The 15,487-nt window shown below is 40.1% G+C and overlaps 1 long non-coding RNA gene across 2 annotated transcripts; it reads left to right on the forward strand.

The window, feature by feature from the left end:
• Nucleotides 1-2,509: 2,509 nt before the first annotated feature.
• Nucleotides 2,510-3,820, forward strand: LOC125227250. Of its 2 annotated transcripts, XR_007177163.1 has the most exons (3): nucleotides 2,510-3,075; nucleotides 3,161-3,228; nucleotides 3,313-3,820. It is a non-coding gene; the product is annotated as an uncharacterized LOC125227250 (long non-coding RNA). The 2 variants fall into 2 exon arrangements; XR_007177162.1 differs by having other exon boundaries at nucleotides 3,161-3,820.
• Nucleotides 3,821-15,487: the final 11,667 nt, after the last annotated feature.

Consider the following 15,487-nt stretch of genomic DNA (forward strand, 5'->3'; position numbering starts at 1 on the left):
AATCAACAAAAACTCAGAATTGAAAAGGGAGCTGGCGGACAATGATGTGCAGCTGACTGATGCCCGCGGAGAAGTGGACCGTTTGCAAGGCACAATAGACACCTTCAACCAGTGCGCTTCGACACATGAAGTGGCCTTGGCCCGCATCACACAGTTAGAAGAAGAACTGGGTGCGGCTAATGAGGAACTTAATTTGTTTAGGAAAGAGCGGGAGCACTATGATGCTTCGCAGTTACAGAATGTGTACCAAGAGTTGGTAAGCGGTGAAACACAATTGAGTAGGGACTCCAAACACATAGTATTCTTTAATAGTAGTAATAAGTTAAAAAAGTACATTAAGATTAATAGGTATATTAGGAGAACCCAAAAGCTGATCAAAGGCCAGGCATGTATTAAAAAATATAGTAAATTAAAACATACATTAACAGTTATGAAAAATAGGGTTCAAGACTGTCATTCAGAGCTGGAAGTCAAGGAATCAAATTTTCTGAAATTAAATGCCGACATTAACAGGCTGAAAGATGAGCTTTTGGCAGTATCCACCATGTATGAGACTACTAAAAAACAAGTTGAGGAGCACATACAGGCTTTTAATACATTGCTGCTAGAAAATAGAGATTTGGAGGAGCGGTGTAAGGCATTATTAAATGGAAAACATTGTAATTGTGGCCAAATGCCACCAGCAAAGATTATTCAAGCCGATGTGGCCCATGACACAACTAGGCATGCGGCAGTAGTTAAACAGCCCCCTAGAGCAGTCAGTAAGACTGTTGTTTTTTCAGATCAGATTGGGTTAGGAATGGGCCCATTATTAAGCTACCAGTTAGAGCAACAAGTGACAAATTACTGTTATCAAAACATTACTTTGTCTCATTTATGTGACCTTATTTCAAAGGGATGTTATGATAGCAGTACTACATTAGTAATTTTATTAGGAAATAGTCTTAATGTAGATAAGCTTAGCATAGATAAATTGATGTCCACACTAAATGTTATTGAAAAATCTGGTGTGGGGAAAATTATATTATGTGCACTACCTTATGCAGAAAATGTATCATATGACTATAATTGTAAGATAGCTTACTATAATTCTTTAATGTACCATGCCATAGCTGTTAATAAAAAGTACCATTTCTTTGACTTAAATAAATTCATTGAGCGCTTCATGCTAGCTCCACGGAAGGTATTTTTGCCAAAGAAATTATTTGTATATTTAGTGGAGTTATTGGCCTTCAATATTGAGCCAAATAGATGTAATAGTGTTATATATAAGTCTCAGTCAGCTGACAAAGCCAAGGACCCCATGCCTCATTTAAACTAGATTGTAAGACAGCGGAAAAACACCTGAATATGAACGTTGTTCACCAGAATATTCAGGGTTTTTCCAGCAAAGAATTAGAAGTAGGATTATTTTTAGATAGTAATAATGTTGAAGTTATGTGTATTACTGAACATTGGTTGAAACAAGAACAGTTGATATTTGATTATGTTAATTTTAAATTAGCTAGTTTTTTTGCCAGAAAATCTGCTGCTCATGGTGGCTCCCTTATTATTGTTAAAAATTGTATGAAGTGTAAAGAGCGCAAAGATGTTGTAAAATATTCCATAGAAAGAACTATAGAAATTTCATGTGTTGAATTAGACAGATATATTATTGTATGTGTTTATAGACCACCATCAGCTGACTTCAGCATATTTGAATCTACAATGGAAAATGTTCTGAATTTAGTATGCAAGGGCCAAAAACATGTTATTGTATGTGGAGATTTTAATGTTAACTTGCTCGAGTCATCTAGTAATACTGTTAAAATGTTCTGTTTGTTTAAATCATTTAATTTATTTAATTTATTTCTTGAACCTACCCGGGTAGGTGTGACTAGTGCAACATGCCTAGATAATATTTTTTGTAACTGTGAATGTATAGATAAGAAATTATTTAACTGTTTTCATTCCGATCACAGCGGCCAAAGGGCAGCTTTCTTAAACGTTATTCATGATACTCCACAAACAATAACATATAGACCCATTACTGGATCTCGCTTGGAATCATTCAAAAATGAAATTCTACATAGTTTGTCTATAATACCATTTTCGCATTATGACTGTAATCATTTGTATCAAGATGTTTTCAATGTAATTCTTAATCAATTTAATAACAATTTCAAAGTGAAATCTATTAGTGGGTCAAAAGTTAAAACAAAGTTTAGTGAATGGGCTACTGTAGGTATTCACAAAAGTAGAAAAAGACTTTATGAACTTTATGGTGAGAGAGAGCTGAACAAGAATTCAGAATTCCTGGACTATGTAAGAAACTACTCAAGAATCTTCAAGAAAGTGTGTTTAACTGCCAAGAAAAACTTTATTAGTTCTAAATTGAAAGTGTCGGACAACAAAGTGAAAACAACTTGGAGTATTATAAATAAAGAAGCTGGTAAATGTAAATCACGCGATTGTCAAGTCAACATTGTATCAGATAATCAACAAATAGTGTCGAACAGCGATGTTGTAACGTAGCAGATTTTTTGATAGTCGTAATTAAATATTTTGGATAGATTTAATTTTTGAATGAAACACTTCCTTCTCGTTCATTGCATTATCTGTTGCACTTCAAATGCACATATTTATGTTTATCTGTTGTAGGGTTGCCATACAACAAGTATTATTCGAAATTGTAGGTATTTTGGCTGTCATTCCAGGAAAACTTTGTATAGTTTTGATATACTTTAAGTATTGATTTTTGGAAAATATAATATTTTAGAGACATGATAACAAATGTTATCATAGGTTTTTTAAGGCTGTTCTGGAATGATATTTGTTAGGTTTTGTTTACTTCAAGGTCTGATACAGAAACTGGAGTAATTTTCATTTAATGAATTAGAGTATTTTATTGTTTATTCGTTTGCCACCCGGCTTTTGTTTTGGGTCCTTTAAATTCGAGATCATTCAGTGCGCCGTTCTTTCTGTGACGAGATCCTCTTGTATAGTGATCGGACGGCCGTATAAGGGCCTGGAGCCCGGCATGCCACGTGCTGCCGTGGCGTTCCATATTTTGTGTGGTGCGTTCTGTCAGTCTGAGTAAGTAGATTTCTTTGTGAGCTTTTGATATTTCCATGGCGTGAAACGTGGAGAGATTCTTAACCATAAATTGGTTTATTTCCAGCTGGCAGAAACATGCTAAGGGTGGGAGTGCTCCTTGGAGATCCTCGGTCTGCAGTCTGCAGGTCTCCGGTGAGCTCGCTTACATTTTTTTGTTTAGTCTATCACAGTGTGTGAGGGCACTCGACTAATGTGACCAATTTATTTGTTTCATAGGAGTCGGGAAGAAGTAAAGAATTAGAAAATTGCAGAAGTAGATAATTAAACAAGAACCTTTACAATTTCGATGTGCAAGGAAACTTCTTTGGCTTACTGGCGCAAGGTGTCTTTGGACCTTGTTTTCGTATGGAAGGGTCAGCCCTGTCCACGTGGCGAGGGGGCGTCAGCACCGGAGTCCGGGGAGCAGCCGGCTCATCCCTGACAAGGTGTGTCTCCTGCCCGTTTCCTGCCGGTAATGCTGTGTAATTCAGGTTTTTAATTTCTGTGTAAAGTAATTTCTGATTTCATTTATTTTGAGAATTCTGGTGCATAACTTTAGGTAAATTCATATTTAGTTTTTGTAGAATAAATGGTTGTAAGAAACCTTTTCCTGGACCCTCTTAAAGCGGCCCAGCTTTACCACTGAGCGTAGTTCATATTTTTATATGGTGTCGAATTTAGTATAACTCACTAATTTCTGTTTAGGCAAGAATTAGCTTATATTTAATAAAGTTATAAAATGTTATCTTGTTTAATTTGTTTCTCCTCTAGCTTTCCTCCAGCAAGTATAGAGACACCATTTAGCTTTTGTTTTATTATAAATTTTGTGCTAACGTGGGTGTATTTACTTTGAACTAGCCGGAGCTTCCCATACCATTTAATTTACCCCCCATCAAATACACCTCCGTTACAATGTTGCCTCGGCATTCGAAGATTATTTCTCAAATATAGCCGTTAACACCACAAAATGTTTACATTCTTCTGCGGCTCAAGCCCATTCATTACTTTGTGCTAATGTTAAGAAATGTAATAATTCATTTGAATTTAGTCAAGTAGACTCTGTAAATATTGTTAAAACATTCAAGTCACTCAATTTAAAGAAAACGGAAGACTTATGGGGAACATCAGTTAAAGTAATTAGTCATGTCATAGATATAATAGCACCTTACTTGGCCGTAATATATAATATTTCAATTTCACAAGGCACCTTTCCAGATCTTATGAAATGTAGCAAAGTCATACCGCTTTTTAAATCGGGTGATTCGAGTGATATAACCAATTTCCGTCCCATATCAATACTTCCTGTACTAAGTAAAGTCTTTGAGAAGCTAATGTTAAATGATCTACTGGGACACTTCAACAGACATAGATTACTTACAAGCAAACAGTTCGGTTTCACAAGGGGCCGTTCCACGACCGATGCTGCTTCGGTACTCATTAAACATATATATAATTTTTGGGAAAATTCTTGTGATGCAATTGGCATATTTTGTGATCTTTCAAAAGCCTTTGATTGTGTGGATCATGGAACGCTCATTTTGAAATTAGAACACTATGGTTTGTCTATAAATGCCCTAAACTTTATGTCTTCTTACCTTAGCAATAGAACACAAACAGTAGTTGTTAACAAAACTCGCTCTAGCGGGACTGTAGTCCAATTAGGAGTGCCACAAGGCTCAATTTTAGGTCCATTCCTGTTTTTGGTTTATATAAATGATTTGCCATGTATAGTGAAAAACTTTTGTGAAATAGTACTTTTTGCTGATGATACATCACTGCTTTTTAATGTTGACCGAAAATCTACGGATTACAATGTAATTAATAGCACGTTAGCTGATGTACTGCAGTGGTTTACTGTCAACAATTTACTTCTTAATTCTAAGAAAACCAAATGTATTCGATTTTCTCTGCCGAATGTTAAACCAATCGATACAAAAATACTTTTGAATGATGAATGCTTAGAGATGGTAGATACAACACTGTTTCTTGGTTTAACATTGGACAAAAATCTACAATGGAGTCCTCATATAAAGAAACTAGCAAGCAAATTAAGTTCAGCCGCATACGCCGTTAGGAGAATCAGGCAACTGACTAATGTTGAGACAGCTCGCCTAGTGTATCATAGTTATTTTCACAGTGTAATGTCATACGGTATTCTGGTTTGGGGCAAAGCAGCTGACATACAGACTATCTTTGTATTACAAAAGAGAGCCATTCGTTCTATTTACAACTTAGGAACACGTGAATCAGTAAGAGAACTCTTCAAAGAAATTAATATCTTAACTGTAGCTTCCCAATACATTTATGATAGTATAATTTATGTTGTTAAGAATTTAGACTGTTTCACTAAGAATTCTGATATCCATAATTATAACACTAGAAACAAAAATAAGCTTGCCATAAAGAAGTTTCGTGTCCGTAAAGTACAGAAGTCATTTGTTGGGCAATGCATTCATTTTTATAATAAGTTACCTGACACTGCTTTGAGATTACCCCTCCCAGCTCTTAAGAACTACTTAAAAAAATCATTGATGTTAAAGGCTTATTACAGAGTCGAGGACTATTTGACAGACAAACATGCATGGCCCGAACCAGAAACTACAAAAAACGAATAGCAATTAAAATAATTGTATTATGTATAGAGGACACAGTTCAGATAAGAAAGCACATCAAATATTTTATATTTTATGTTGTGTAGGTAAATTACATATTTAATGATATTGAGATTCATATTATCTTTTTCTTCTATGACAATTTGATATGTTTTCTCTGAAGAAGAACGACGTATTATTAAGCAATAATATAATTTATTGAAATTGATTTCCATAGAGTACCTAGTCTGTTCATATTCTTTGATGAATACTTTTGCATGTTAAATTGTATGTTGTTATTTAATGCATGTTAATTATAAGATGTAATGTTTTGAAAAGAAGTTGCCCGCCGAGTTTCTTGCCGGTCCCATAGTGGATACCCCCTCCCAACTGAGGGGGGACTGAAATCTTCTCGAGGCTGAGGCGTAGGGTTAGAGCCGGCGTAGCTTTATTTGACGTTCATATGCGCATTGTAATATGCCTACTTGAAAAATAAATATTTCATTTTCATTTCATTTTCATTTTCATTTTCATTTACACGAAATGAACATTTCGCGAAAACTCATAAAATCGCATGTCATAATATTTAAATTGTAGGGTTGAAATTGAATCACCGTAACTTCGCCCGCTCCCCGCAGAAATAATCTATTCCGAGCGCAAAATTGCCGGGAATCAAATTTTGCGAAAAATGTTGTTACCTACATCATTCTCCTTATACGTGTATTATGTAAATAGATATCTAGACGTATGCTATGGAAATCAAGGATTCTGGTAAACTCATCACGCCGCAACATGCTTGTACTTATAGAATAGATATCGTCGCTTATTAGATCCGCAGGTAACTTTGCGGGCTTTTTATTAGATTTAAGAAAATAATCGTTGTTACAGGTCATTTCACACGAGCTGGCACGAATTAAATGAATGAAAATGCCTATATGTGTGTCACATTTAACCGGAAAATTTGTAGGTCTTGACTGTATAGGTACATACAACAGCTAACTTCCAAATCAATCATTATTCAACGTTACTCCAATGAAAATACTGATGTCGCATGTTTGCTATGGAGTATGTATGTACTTCTACCAAAATACATAAAAACGCGATAGCAATACATCGACAACCGCATATTTATAGTATCTCACCGAGCTACTATTCGTCATATTATTCTCCGTGTTAAAACCGTGACGCGAATTTGAAATTCGGTAATAGCAGGAAACCTGTGGAAGCCGTTCTAATCCAATTGACTAGACTAGCCAACACAGACGGCATCATCCACGATAACCTCCGATCGACCGTAGCTGGACGCTAAATGATCAAAAGGACCTCACACCGCTGCACCAAACGTGGTCAAACGTTACTAGTGTGATCCGGCAAACGGTCAAATATTCGGCCACTCCAGAAAGTGAATTCGAGTGAAAAAAAAAAACATTTTATGTCGGTTCTAGAACGTGCTACGCGCTACGAGCGTAGCCTGCAACATGGGAAAATGCGTACAAGCGCCTACGAACAGCTAACCCAAAATCGGGTCAATGACGCTATAATGTGTTCTAAATGTACGTAAGATCTAATTAGCTTCAGCAACCGTTCATATATTATGCCATTTCAGTTCATCGCTACTACGAATGAAGCTTCATATTACACAATATTACTGATTTACCGCACATTCGCGCCAGGTGAGACAAAGCTGAAATGTACTCGCGAAACAATATCCCGAGCTAGTTTGGCACGAATCCTCGCTTATTTACATAACTGTGATAAGGATAGTCATAAAATCCGAAGCAAATAGGTATACCTATAGCCAAATAGGAAGGGTAGCTTTCGTATATTCAGCTATTTCAGCTATAACTACAATATTATTTGGATATAGGAGCACATGTTTGACATTTGAGTTATTAGGGTTTTGTAATTATATCTTTCATTCTTTTCACTCATATAAATTTACTCATCCCATTAACTAGAGACATATTGCGTTTGCGTGTTTACAATACCTTATAAATGACAATTCTTGAAAAATATCTTTAATGTATGTAGTAGTAGTAGTAGTAAAACACTTTATTGTACCAGAAAATAATACAACACACAGGAAAAAGAGCTTATTATAAGTACAAAGGCGAACTTAGCCCTTTAAGGGATCTCTTCCAGTTAACCTTTGAGCAATTGAGGGAGAATTATATGTGTTATTGTATGTAATTATTAACAAGCTGGCAACCCTGGCCATGTAAACACACAGTGAAAGTGCTCCTATGAAATTTAATTAGAAAAATTAATAGATACGTACCCCTAAGGTTATCGTGCATACACAACTTAAGTGAACGGCTCTTGAAGTGAAGACACACTATTTTCAACTGCACAGGGATACATTTTTGGCATCTTAGAGCAACGGTAAGACATCTTTTCAAGCCGTTTTATGTTTAAAATCGCCAATGTAAACAACATATGCCGGTAGTTGTAACGGTAAAAGGCACACCACGCACAGATGATTGGGCGAAGTTCTGACAACTGACAGTTTGACGTACCGTACTACGCAGATAATAAATTGTGTGGCCAGGACAAGAAAGGTACGTTCCGAAATTGTAAAACTTTGCGACATCAGCAGAAGAAGTTAAATATTTTTCAATTATACTAAAAATTGCTATTAATAACATAAAATCATAATGCAATCTAAAAGGCCAACCAGAGCAACTACAAGCAGCCGTAATATGTCAAACATAATTACTTTAAGACGCGCGGCGTCGGGACGCCGCGAGCGTAATTTTAAAATGCCTTTATTTTAGAAACTCTATTAGACCCCTTTTAGCTATTAGGTCATGTTTGATATCGTTTTCGAGTAAATCAATAACGTAGAATTAATTTTTGGTACTAAAATTATAATTTAATGGTAAGTAAAATTTAAAAAAATTAATAAATTTGAAATTTTCATCCATGATTTACAAATTCAAGTCATCATAAATGACAAACTGTTTGCTTTTTCTATAAATAAAAAATATGATATGAAAGCCTATTTAATATAGATTATAAAAAATATAACTTTTATCCACCTTCACAAACGTTAAGTTCCACAAAAAAATTACTTTAAGACGCGCGGCGTCGGGACGCCGCGAGCGTAATTTTAAAATACCTCTATTTTAAAAACTCTATTAGACCCGGTTTAGCTATTAGGTCATGTTTGATATAGTTTTCGAGTTAATTAATAACAAAGAATTTATTTTTGGTACTACAATTATAATTTAATGGTAAATAAATAAAAAAAAATATTCATCTATGATTTGCAAATTCAAGTCGACAAAAATGTCAACTGTTTGCTTTTTCTTTAAATAAAAAATATGATGTAAAAGCCTATGCGTATGTCACCAAACACCCAGACAAGTTTGGTGGAAACTTCCTTCACGAACTGCTTGGTGTCTAATGACCATGGTCCAAATGTTTCAAATGCAATTGCCGCAAATATGTAGTTGTTTTTTAAAAATGCATATTTGCGCGTTTAAACTGGGCGTTTTGCAGCAGCAGTCCCTGGTTTCTGGGCCGAACGTTAGACGTTGGACGGAGCCAAGGTATCCACACAGGTCACGCGCCAAGGGTCGTCCCAGAAACCAAGGCAAAAGCGAGCAACCATCAGGCCGCTTTGCTTTGCTGATTAGCCTATCTATGATATTGCTCCATCTCGTAATAGTTTGAAGTCTTGGGTGGCCATGTTTCTCCCTTGTTGATCGTTTCAAGCTGCGTTTATCGTACCTATCCCATACTATGTCTAATCTAGAAACGTTTTCTTTTGGCTTTGAAGCTTAGCCAGGCCACCCAAGGTGTCAAACTATTACAAGATGGAGCAATATCAGAGGCAAATCAGATTTTACTAAAGTTTGTAATAATTTTGTATGATACGTAACGTAAGTGGGTAATACTGAAGGTTACGTGATCCACCAAAAAGTTGTAATTTGATAGTTGTAGACTCTAAAATGATAATGCACATATTGTTTCAGACCAAGTCGTTGCGTAACGGTGAATGAGTGGTCGAAGTACCTACCTCTTTAGGTACCAGAAAAGATCGACAATTGGAGAACATACCTCCTTCAGAGGCTGCCTTGCATCAGCATATACTGCGCACAGTGTACCAGGGGCCCATTTCTCGAAGCTACAAGTTACAATTTTCAACTGGTTGTCAATGTCTAATATGACAAGTTGCAAAGAGACTTCCGCTTGTAACTTGTAACTTTCAGTTTTGAGAAATGGGACTCAGGGCGTTCAACTTGGAGTCAGGCGTTGGTGCCACACCAAAATTTGCCAAGTCCGTCTTCTTGGGGATGGAAGGAAGAAGGAGACGAATGGGTAGTGTGGTACCCATTCGTCTCCTTCTTCCTTCCATCCCAGTCAGGCAACACTGAAGTGGCCAGTATATGCTTAGAAGTTACAAGATGTAAATGTAAATCAGGTTGCAAACACCGATGCAACTGTATAAAGAGGGTAGAGCCCTCTTTATGCAGTTGCATATGTACCCAGCTATGTCTCTGCGAAGGGAATGTATAGTATGAGTATGAGTATGAGTAATCTGTCAATTAGGACACCACAGACTAAACTATAAGTGCTAACTTTTCAGTGTTGGATACTCTATGGCAGTTCCGACTCAATTCATAATTCATAATTTCTTTATTGCATCCATGGTTACATCTAGGTGTTACATATTTATATTGGTTTCACATGGACCCTGACAGGGTACAGCAAGTCTGAAATCTAAATTATGCTAGGTATTGAATCGATTATAATATTACAACTAGTTTTTTAAAGGTGCGCGGGGCCCGAGGGCCCCGCGGTCTTTCTTGTTTTTTTGTTTTTGCTTTTGCTTTATGCTTTTTAGTTTTTGCTTTATGTTTTTTTGCTAAGCTTATTTGTTTTATTGCTTTGCTTGTTTGCTTTTTTGCTTTAGCCTTGGCGTGCTTGGGAGCACTCTCTGCACGTAGCTCGGCCTGCGGCCTCGCGAGCTTCGGAGGCTCTCAGACACGCTCCGGGCCTTCGGCCCTCCGCGTAGTTACTGTGGGGGTTGTGGGGAAGTTGGAGCTTAAACACGACCCAATAGTAAAAGTGTCTTGAGAAGCTCACGACGGGCCTACGGCCTGCGGCCTCCGGCCCGTCGTTTCGCTTCTCTAAGACACTTTTACTGTTGGGTCGTGTTTAAGCTCCAACTTCCCGGACCGCCGGCGAGCCGATCAGGGACGCTCCGGGCCTTCGGCCCTACGCGGAGCTCGGCCTTCGGCCTTCGCTGGGTTTCAGAGCTCCGCGTCGGGCCTTCGGCCCGCCGTGTCGCTTTTTAGACACTTTAATTATTGTTCTGCTTGGGAGCACAGTCTGTACGCAGCTCGGCCTGCGGCCTTCGCGTGCTTGGAAACACTCTGACCGCAGCTCGGCCTACGGCCTTCGCGTGCTTGGGAGCCTCTCAGACACGCTCCGGGCCTTCGGCCCTCCGCGTAGTTTCTGTGGGGGTTATTGGGAATTTGGAGCTTAAACACGACCCAATAGTAAAAGTGTCTTGAGAAGCTCACGACGGGCCTGCGGCCTGCGGCCTCCGGCCCGTCGTTTCGCTTCTCTAAGACACTTTTACTATTGGGTCGTGTTTAAGCTCCAACTTCCCGGACCGCCGGCGAGCCGATCAGGGACGCTCCGGGCCTTCGGCCCTACGCGGAGCTCGGCCTTCGGCCTTCGCTGGGTTTCAGAGCTCCGCGTCGGGCCTTCGGCCCGCCGCGTCGCTTTTTAGACACTTTAATTATTGTTCTGCTTGGGAGGATTCTCTGCCCGCAGCTCGGCCTGCGGCCTTCGCGTGCTTGGGAGCCTCAGACACGCTCCGGGCCTTCGGCCCTCCGCATAGTTACTGTGGGGGTTGTAGCGAAGTTGGCGCCCCTCTCAGGGACGCTCCGGGCCTTCGGCCCTACGCGGAGCTCGGCCTTCGGCCTTCGCTGTGTTTCGAACCTCCGCGTCGCTTTTTAGATACTTTTACTTATATTTTCTTGCTTGGGAGCACTGTCTGTACGCAGCTCGGAACTTGGACCGGAGCAATGACCGTCGGGCTGTAGAACGCTCCCTCAGGCTGGTAGGGAAATTTGACTTTGTCCCCTCTCGCCGCCGTTTTTGACTTTTCCAAAAATTTTTTTTTCTCATTTCTATTTTTGGCCCCCGCTCTTACCACGTGCCAAATTTGAACGCGCTCGGACCGAAAATAAAAAAAAAAATTTCAAAGTCGGCCATTTTGAAATTTTGTAAATGCCATTCGATGGACCTCAGATAACTGTACAACATTAGTTTAAGCACTATTAACCTTTTTTCTACCGTTACGGAGCTATGGGGATTTAAAAAAAAAACCTCCATACAAACTGGTAGGGAAATTTGACTTTGTCCCCTCTCGCCACCGTTTTTGACTTTTCCAAAATTTTTTTTTCTCATTTCTATTTTTGGCCCCCGTTCTTACCACGTGCCAAATTTGAACGCGCTCGGACCGAAAATAAAAAAAAAAAAATTCAAAGTCGGCCATTTTGAAATTTTGTAAATGCCATTCGATGGACCTCAAATAACTGTACAATATTAGTTCAAGCACTATTAACCTTTTCCCTACCGTTACGGAGCTATGGGGATTTAAAAAAAGGACCTCCATACAAATTTCAATTGGCCTTCAAAGGGCGCCATTTTGAATTTTTCAAAATTTTCTTTTTGTATACTAATCTTGGGGTGGCTGTCTACCCGTGTGCAAAATTTCAGCGCGCTCGGACCATTTTGAAATTTTTCAAAAAAAAAAGTCGGCCATTTTGATTTTTTTTTAATTCCATTCGATGGACCTCGGGTGACTGTATAACATTTGTTTGAGCACTTTTCACTTCTTTGTACCGTTACCGAGCTATGGTAATTAAAAGAAAAACCTCCATTTAAATTTCAATTGGCCCTCAAAGGCCGCCATTTTGAATTTTTCAAAATTTTCTCTTTGAATATAAATCTTGGGGCGACCTTCCACCCGTGTGCCAAATCTCAGCGCGCTAGGACCATTTTGAAATTTTTCAAAAAAAAAAAGTCGGCCATTTTGAATTTTTTTTAATGCAACTTTTTTCTACTCGGATACCTGTATGACATTTGGTCGAGCACCCCCCGGTTATCTCTTACGGTTTAAAAGTTGCCATACAAAATAAAAGTGGCCAGGTTTCTCACATTTGTAGCATTTTTCAATTTTTTTTTATTTCATTCGAATCAAGGCCGCTTGGAGATTCTACGACCAAAATTTGAGCTCTCTACGATAAATTTGAAAAATTGACAAAAAAAAAAGTCGGCCATTTTGAAAAAAAAATGGCGGCGTCAAAAACTGCCCAGGGTCCTCTATGACATTTGGTCGAACACTCCCCGGCTAACTCCAGCTGTTTGGCCAGGCCGTCCAACATTTTTTTACCCGGAACCGGTAGACCGACGGTCTGATCTATCCGGGGTCGCAGGACCAAACTCTATACGACCACACCAAACACTGCCACCCGCAAAAACCCCCTCTGCCTATTTTTTGAAAAATGTCAGTCGGGTTGTAGCTTTATATTATATAGACTAGTTTTTTAAAGGTGCGCGGGGCCCGAGGGCCCCGCGGTGTTCTTTTTTTGTTTTGCTTATTTGTTTTTTTTTTTTGCTTTGCTTGTTTGTTTTTTTGCTTTGCTTTTTTGCTTTTTTTGTTTCTTTGCTTAGCTTGTTTGTTTTTTGCTTTACTTGTTTGCTTTTTTGCTTTAGCCTTTGTCTGCTTGGAAGCACTCTCTGCCCGCAGCTCGGCCTGCGGCCTTCGCGTGCTTGGGAGCCTGTCAGACACGCTCCGGGCCTTCGGCCCTCCGCGTAGTTACTGTGGGGGTTGTAGGGAAGTTGGAGCTTAAACACGACCCAATAGTACGACCCGTCGTTTCGCTTCTCTAAGACACTTTTACTATTGGGTCGTGTTTAAGCTCCAACTTCCCGGTCCGCCGGCGAGCCGATCAGGGACGCTCCGAGCCTTCGGCCCTACGCGGAGCTCGGCCTTCGGCCTTCGCTGGGTTTCGAAGCTCCGCGTCGGGCCTTCGGCCCGCCGCTTCGCTTGTTAAGATACTTTTTGTTATTGTTTTGCTTGGGAGCACAGTCTGTACGCAGCTCGGCCTGCGGCCTTCGCGTGCTTGGGAGCACTCTGCCCGCAGCTCGGCCTGCGGCCTTCGCGTGCTTGGGAGCCTGTCAGACACGCTCCGGGCCTTCGGCCCTCCGCGTAGTTTCTGTGGGGGTTGTAGGGAAGTTGGAGCTTAAACACGACCCAATAGTAAAAGTGTCTTGAGATGCTCACGACGGGCCTGCGGCCTGCGGCCTCCGGCCCGTCGTTTCGCTTCTCTAAGACACTTTTACTATTGGGTCGTGTTTAAACTCCAACTTCCTGGTCCGCCGGCGAGCCGATCAGGGACGCTCCGGGCCATTGGCCCTACGCGGAGCTCGGCCTTCGGCCTTCGCTGGGTTTCGAAGCTCCGCGTCGGGCCTTTGGCCCGCCGCTTCGCTTATTTAGATACTTTTTGTTATTGTTTTCTTGGGAGCACAGTCTGCACGCAGCTCGGCCTGCGGCCTTCGCGTGCTTGGGAGCACTCTGCCCGCAGCTCGGCCTGCGGCCTTCGCATACTTGGGAGCCTGTCAGACACGCTCCGGGCCTTCGGCCCTCCGCGTAGTTACTGTGGGGATTGTAGGATTGGTAGGGAAGTTGGACCTCCGGCCTGCGGCCTCCGGCCCGCCGCGTCGCTTTTTAGACACTTTTACTTATATTTTCTTGCTTGGGAGCACTGTCTGTACGCAGCTCGGAACTTGGACCGGAGCAATGACCGTCGGGCTGTAGAACGCTCCCTCAGGCTGGTAGGGAAATTTGACTTTGTCCCCTCTCGCCGCCGTTTTTGACTTTTCCAAAAATTTTTTTTCTCATTTCTATTTTTGGCCCCCGCTCTTACCACGTGCCAAATTTGAACGCGCTCGGACCGAAAAAAAAAAAAAAAAATTCAAAGTCGGCCATTTTGAAATTTTGTAAATGCCATTCGATGGACCTCAGATAACTGTACAACATTAGTTTAAGCACTATTAACCTTTTTCCTACCGTTACGGAGCTATGGGGATTTAAAAAAAAACCTCCATACAAACTGGTAGGGAAATTTGACTTTGTCCCCTCTCGCCACCGTTTTTGACTTTTCCAAATTTTTTTTCTCATTTCTATTTTTGGCCCCCGTTCTTACCACGTGCCAAATTTGAACGCGCTCGGACCGAAAATAAAAAAAAAAAATTTCAAAGTCGGCCATTTTGAAATTTTGTAAATGCCATTCGATGGACCTCAGATAACTGTACAACATTAGTTCAAGCACTATTAACCTTTTCCCTACCGTTACGGAGCTATGGGGATTTAAAAAAAGGACCTCCATACAAATTTCAATTGGCCTTCAAAGGGCGCCATTTTGAATTTTTCAAAATTTTCTTTTTGTATACTAATCTTGGGGTGGCTGTCTACCCGTGTGCAAAATTTCAGCGCGCTCGGACCATTTTGAAATTTTTCAAAAAAAAAAGTCGGCCATTTTGATTTTTTTTTAATGCCATTCGATGGACCTCGGGTGACTGTATAACATTTGTTTGAGCACTTTTCACTTCTTGGTACCGTTACGGAGCTATGGTAATTAAAAGAAAAACCTCCATTCAAATTTCAATTGGCCCTCAAAGGCCGCCATTTTGAATTTTTCAAAATTTTCTTTTTGAATATAAATCTTGGGGCGACCTTCCACCCGTGTGCCAAATCTTAGCGCGCTAGGCCCATTTTGAAATTTTTCAAAAAAAAA

The sequence above is a fragment of the Leguminivora glycinivorella genome, chromosome 6 (genome assembly GCF_023078275.1).
Source record: "Leguminivora glycinivorella isolate SPB_JAAS2020 chromosome 6, LegGlyc_1.1, whole genome shotgun sequence".
Classification (NCBI taxonomy): Eukaryota; Metazoa; Arthropoda; class Insecta; order Lepidoptera; family Tortricidae; genus Leguminivora; species Leguminivora glycinivorella.